This window comes from Ochotona curzoniae, unplaced genomic scaffold (genome assembly GCF_017591425.1).
Source record: "Ochotona curzoniae isolate NIBS_2020 unplaced genomic scaffold, NIBS_Ocur_1.0 contig_883, whole genome shotgun sequence".
In the NCBI taxonomy this organism is placed as follows: Eukaryota; Metazoa; Chordata; class Mammalia; order Lagomorpha; family Ochotonidae; genus Ochotona; species Ochotona curzoniae.
Window position 1 is genome coordinate 2,659,132 of NW_024466599.1, and position 6,896 is coordinate 2,666,027.

The following is a 6,896-nucleotide window of genomic DNA, read 5'->3' on the forward strand; positions in this document are numbered from 1 at the left end:
AGAGACAAATGGTACAAGTGTTAAGCACAAAGCACTCCCCCTGCACACTAACCTGTCACCAGAACTCAGGTCTCTCCATTCTGATCCTGAGATAAAAAACAGGCAGGGGACACCACGAGTGTGAGCACCCTGTACCTCTACGGGTGAGGAGGGCCTCAGATTGCTCCTCCCAAGGCTGAGGCTAACGACCTTGGCTTTGAACAATCTGCAGGAGCCTGGCCAACTCCAATGAGAGGCGGTGGGCAAGCAGTGTGGTAAGTCACGTGGTCATGGCACAGGCTCACTCTGGCAGAACTGGGGCCCCATCCCCTCAATACTCAGCACTCCCTTTGTCTATAAGGGGTGAGATGTTCTCCTAAGAGTTCATGTACTAAAATTGGAACAATACAGAGATTAGCATGGCCCCTGCGCAAGGGTGACTCGCAAACTCCAAGAAGGACAGCTGCTTCACCACACTCCAGAGGCCTGGGATGCCCTCTCCAACACAGCCCTGCTCCAAGGCGCCTCTGTGTGGCATGTGTGGCTGGCCTGCAGGGCAGTCTTTCCTTAGGCAAGGCTGGCCCACTTCTGATGCTGCCTCTTCCCCTAACTTCTCACACCTGCCCCCTTCCTGCAGTCCATGCTGCCACCAATGATGTCAAAGCCGGACAATGGGAGACTCATCAGAATGGAGCCAAAGTAAGCCAAGGAGGGGCTGCCCCTCCTCTCTCAGCCTCTGCCTTTACTGGAGCAAGGAGAAGAGGGCAGCAAACGAGTGGCTGGGAAGGCCAAGGAGGAGATAGAGTGAAGTGGCCATGCTGTCAGCGGCCTTTTCCTTTCTTTTAAGACTTATTTATTTGAAAGACCAAGTTACAAAGAAAGAGAGAGGAAGAGACAGAGAGAGATCTTCCATCTGCTGGTTCACTCCCCAGTTAGCCCCAATGGCTGGACTGGCCTGGGTAAATCCAGGAACCAGCAGGATCTTCTGGATCTCCCACATGAACACAGGAGCCCAAAGAATTGGGTCATCTTCTGCTGCTTTCCCAGGCCATAGCAAGCAAAAAGATGGTTCAGAAGGGGAGTAGCCAGGATTTGAACCAGTGCCCACATGGGATACTGGGATCTCAGGCAGTATCCTAGCCTGACATGGTCCTCTGGGACCTTGACTTTGATGTTACAGCTTTTTGTAGACAGGGAACTATGACTTTCACTGAATATTAGCACACCACAGCTGTGTCTTTTAGAACAGTCGAGAACATCTCCCTGACCCGCTTGGTATAGATACCCCAAACCTGGGGCATCAATGACGTCAGTGTGCAATTGCTCGTGGGATCTGCGTCCTACAGATTAGCCTCCTGTGATCTGGACACACTTTAGCACCCACCTGGGTGAGGAAGTTGTATATACACACATACATTTTCAACTGAACACAACAAAGACAAAATCCTTTCCAACGCTGCAATGGTTGTTGGGCTTTGGTACCTGCAGTCCAGGTGCCAACCTGTGCTCCTCTCTCAAGGCACACAGCTGGCTGATGGAAGTTGGCATCCCAAATGCCCAGCTAGTACAGAGGCAGTTCAGTGAATCATGATCAGCAAAACATTGTCAGAGCAGGCTCCAGTTTTTGACCATAAGTTAATAAAAATGGGCTACAAAATATTCTACTCTGAGAGTTAACTTTGCAGCATAAATAATACATACTAGTAACAATGGAAAACAAAATAATTTAACTTAAGAAAATTAACTTGAGAAAATGTAATGTGTATGTGACAGAGAGAGTTTTTAAATTAGCTTCTCTGAGTCTGACTCTGGGTCTGCATTGATGTTACAGAAAAGAGAATGTATTAACTGTAGAGGCTTTATGATTTAAGCCTATGAGCAATTAAAGTCTTTACCAAAACAATGCTGCTGGGGTTTTCAATCTGGAAAAAAAAAGCCAGGGTTTAGAAAACACCATCAACAAACAAACATTCAACTACACAGATCTAAATGAGCATGATGCTTGGAAAGATTTTACTCTGAAACTTGACACTGCAGTGGCAAGCAAAACCACCTCTTTAGGGAAGATCGGCTTGGAAGCAGCAACGGACGGAGCTGCTTTATTTACCTGTGAGAAACACTCAAGACAAGAAAGCCTACAAGCAGACACTCACGCCCCATCCAAAGACAGGGCTGGGGGGATTAGGAACTCTCAGGGGTTGGGAGGAACCTGATCTTCTTGTGTATTCATGGGTGCAAGAGCTGTGCATGAGGGGAGGCACCTGCTAAGCCAGCAGCCACCAGCACATTTTCACTTCCCTGAGGGCAACACTGGCAGAAATCACACGTGGGAAGGTGAGGCAGGTAAAATGTGGAGGATGTGCTGGATTGCAGCATCCACTGGTTTGTGTAGAAGACGGGGCTGGAGGCAGACGTGACCCAGCAATTGCAACCACCAGCATGTGCATAAGCTTATCAGGGTGACGGACTGTGCCAGATCCTATAATGGCAGGCACACACAAGAAGCAGGTCTGGGATCACCTCAGACGAAGTTTCTTTGGGGATCCCCCCCAACTGAATTGCTAGACTCAGAACCCTAACCATGAGAGATTTGTGCATGTGTCGGCGCTGGGCCTCCTCAGTGGCTTAGATGGAGCAGCGGACAGCATATCTGGGTACAGGAAGGACATGGCAGTACGTTGGAGTCTGCAGAGAACACCTGGTACTGCAACAGAAGATGGAGGACAGGACAAATTGATTAACCACCCCAGCCAAGTGTTGCCAGTGAATATCTGGGCAAATGGAGACTCTAAGGTGGACTATGTTAACCGGTGGATTATGTAATCTGGAGGATTTCATCATGCTTGGAGTGGCGAGATGGGCAGGAATTCAGAACTACTGAACTATCAAAGTCTCTTGAGCAGGCCCCTCAGAGCATGCCCCACATCAGGGACCTGGGGGTAGTGTTAGACTGCTCTTCTCCCATCCCAGGGTACAGAGGCAGTTGGGAGGCTGGGTGTGACTTCTCTCCTAATTTCCATTCTTCTCCTAGATACAGGAAGGGAAATAAAGAGAAATTGGGAATAAATTGGAAATGGTATCTACCTGCCTTTCTGTAACCCTTGACCCTCATCACTCTAATTAACTATGTAACAATCATCAAGAGAAATAAAAATAATTAATACACAAAAAAAGAATGTGGAGATTCCATCCCCCCATAACCAGCTAGTCCTTTCATTAGGTGACAACTAAATGTCACGACATTCTCAAAAGTAAACAAATTCTACTCAGCTTGAAGAGTTCCAAATCTCAAGGTACGCGCCTGTGCCCTGTTCAGAAGTAAGGTCCTACTAGCACAAAAGAATGCCCACAGGGTAGGGAAAAGGACTTTCCTCACGCCAACTCTCAGTGTCTCCACCTGGAAGTGAGAGTCAAAGTGAAGTCAAAACACTGCATAAGCATACCTGGACTAGTGCCTGGATCTCTCCAATGATGTGATGGGCTTAGTGTCCAGTCCTGGTCATGGTGCATCAGTCACAAAGCTTCTATAAACCCATACATGGGGCCTTATTTTGGTTCCCCTCTGACAGTATATTTTGAAGTCTCAGATTCTTCTCCTGCTACAAATCATCTCCAGCCACGGGTCATTTTGCTTCTAGTTTTGTAAACGTGCTCCTCTTAATCTAGTTTTCCATTCTTCTTGGCAGGTTTATGCTTGATGCAATTCTCATCCTTTCAGAAGATCTTCCTCGACCACTACAAGCAGAGACTTCCCCCTCACGGTCTCACCAAGGGTTCCATACATACTTCCTTGGCAGCAATGGCTAGATCTTGACAAAGAGTCTGTCTCTCCCACTCAAACTCTGAACTACTCCTTCGCAGCACAGGCCAGAGAGTGCACCCTTCACCTCGGACATGCCACGCCATCTTACTCAGCATCCAATACACTGAATGGATATTCTATGTTAATGTGCTTATAAATTCAAAAGTTTTCTAAACGACTGCCTGTAGAGTCCAGGAGTCAGAGCTGAGAGAAATGTGCTTGTGCAGGTTGGGCAGGCACTGACAGTGAGACCGTTGTCCAGGCTTTAGACTGCTGTCATGTGAGCTCTTCCTGGTCACCTCCATCATGCTGTCCTGAGTTCAATTTGGGGCTTCTTTCCTGGATAAATAATCCATGTTTACAAATCTGAAGCCAAGAGTTAGTGTTGGGAAAACATTAAGTATTTGAACAACAAAGGCATCAGTTGTCTGTTTCTCTAATTGTCACCTTTGAAGCTGAACTCCACATTATTAGTAACAAAGGATATGTTTCACCTGATTTTCATACTCAAATTCACAGAATTTAAAATCCTTGCCAGCATTGCCACACTACTCAAATCTATATCTGGTCCTTAGCTGCCATATCACTTACTCCAATGGCCGTCTATCTTATTCGCCACACATTCTCAGAATCTTCCATTCTGGCCTTTAAGAAAAGCACATATTTCTAAAACTGAAGTTGTTAACACATTGACACTGTGTGTTAGCTCACCGTATGCAATTCCAGCTTCCCACATGGATACGGCTCCAACTTTCAGCTCTCCACTTAATATCCAGCTCCCTGAAAATGCATGTTGAAAAAGATAGTACAAGTACCAGAAGCCCTGCTCACCATGTGGAAGGCCGACATGGAATCCCAGCTACTGCTTTCTACATCCACAGCCCCGGCCATTGTAGCCATTTGTGGAACAGAAGAGCAGATAGGGAAGGCAAGATGTTACAATAGGATGGGAACTCATGAAAACAGGGAAGGATTAGTGGAGGGAAAGCATAGAGGACATGGACACAGGTAATGGGAGTGGACATGCCAGGGGAAGAGAGGCATGTGGGCACATGGCTACAGGACGCAGCCGAGATAGTAAAGAGGTGCCCCATCGATGGGTGGGCAGGGGCAGCACCAGAGACATGAGAGGTGAATGCAGAGATCGGCAGGTCTCTCTGACTGTCTAATGTGATTAGGAGCCCAAACAGCAATGACTCCCTTGCAGATGAGCGGGGGAGCACAAAACTGAAATGGGTTCTTTCCAAAGAGGACAAGTCACACCCAGTATCCATATTTCCCTGCCACTAACGGAGACCAAAAGAGAAATTGCTACACGTTGGCCCGGCAACCTGGCTCACACTGGACAGGTCGTATAAACAAGAAAATAGTCTGATATTACTCTTGGGAACTGGGAATTTCTGAATTTTCCTTACAATCACATACCCTACATCTAACATAAAGGTTCTGGAGAAAGGTCACACAGAATGCCTACTGTGAAAAATCTCTTCCTGGGCCAGCCTGACGACAAAGCAAGCAAAGCCACCATTTGCAATGCTGACATCCAATATGGGTGCCATTTCATATCCTGGCTGTCCCACTTCTGATTCAGCAAACAAGGATGGTCCAATTATTTGTGCTCTCCCATGGCATAGGAAAGCCAGCTGCAGGTCCTGGCTCCTAGCTTTAGCCTGTTCTAGAGCTGGCCATTTGGAGAATGAATGAAGAGAAGGTACATCTCACTAAAGGACTGCCACAGACAAGGCCGCAGTACTTGCAGATAAGCGAAATGCCTGAGACCAAGCGGGGGAACAGAAGCACCTTTGAGGGTCAGACTGCAGTAAAAGCACACATGGGAGACCTGGGCTGGGCTGGTTAGCATCCACTATCACCAAATACCACTCACTGGCACACACTAAAGCTGGGCAGAGGGCCTGCCTGGTGAGAATTAATGAAAGTTCCCACCAGTGAGTCAGAACAGGGGACAGGTAATGTTAGTCTGGGCCATCACACAGACCAGCATGTGGACGGATTAGGTCTGAGGGCAAAATCTGGGGGTTAAGGGGCAGTTTGTGGGCTCAACTCCATGGAACTTGCGCATTGATATGTGCAAGATTTGTGGCTGGGAACAGGCCTGGCTAAGGAGCTAAGGGGATGCCCCGGTTGGGCTGGGATTTCCATTGGTGAGGCTGAAAGCTGGAATGGGGCAGCAGGCTGGGCTGGACATGGTTGCAGTGTCCCTCGGCAGAGCTGTGGACTGGGTCTATGGAGCAACAGACTGGGATAAACTGCAACATTCACTGGCACTCATGAGAGCCAGGATGGGTGCAGAACGGTCTGGGCTAGGTCTCGGCTTTCATTGAACCATGTGAGAGCTGTGTCTGGATGTGGACCAGGTATGACTGGGCTGTAACACCCAAGCGTCACAACCGGAAATGGATGTGGACTGGTTAGGCAAGGACACTGTTCCTGCCAGGACAAGAGGTTGACAAAGTCACCCTGGGCCAAGGACCCACTGGTGTGTGTGAGAGCTGTCACTGGGAGGAGACCTGATACAGGAGCTTGGGGAACTCCTCTTTCGGGACACGGTCCCTGCAGCTGAGCACAAGAACTAAGGCTGGAGCAGCCCAGAGCAGGCCAGATTACAGTACTCACCAGCATGCATGCGGGTCAGGTCTGGGAGTGGGCCAGGCTGGGCCAGTTCATAACATCCACTGGCAGATCTGATAACAAAATGGGGTGTGCAAGGGCCTGGTTTGGACTGCAACACCAGCCAGTTCACATTGGAGCCAGGGCTGGGGACTGGATGGGCCAGTCAAAGCTGTAGCACCTGCCAGCAGGAACTGGGAACTGGGGGCAGGCTTTACTGAGCCAGGCTGAAATACCTGCTGGTAGATGCCGAGGTGAGGTGAACCATCCCAGTCTTGGGGCAGTGGGTTCCAAATCTGTGAGCCCCGAGGGATACAGTGGGGCCCAAGTTACCTGGCCCATGTCCTTGGGTCCACCTACAAGAACTGATACTTTTCAGCAGAAAAGATGGAGCAGTGGACAGCAGGCCCTGATACACATGCAGACTATGGCAGCTCATTGGAGCCTGATGAGGTTGTCTAATAGCATAGCAGTAGCATAGCAGTAC

The 6,896-nt window shown here is 48.7% G+C and overlaps 1 non-coding gene across 1 annotated transcript; it reads left to right on the forward strand.

The window, feature by feature from the left end:
• Positions 1 to 349: 349 nt before the first annotated feature.
• LOC121165460 lies at positions 350 to 451 on the forward strand. Its single transcript, XR_005885250.1, has one exon. It is a non-coding gene; the product is annotated as a U6 spliceosomal RNA (small nuclear RNA).
• The last annotated feature ends 6,445 nt before the right edge of the window (positions 452 to 6,896 follow it).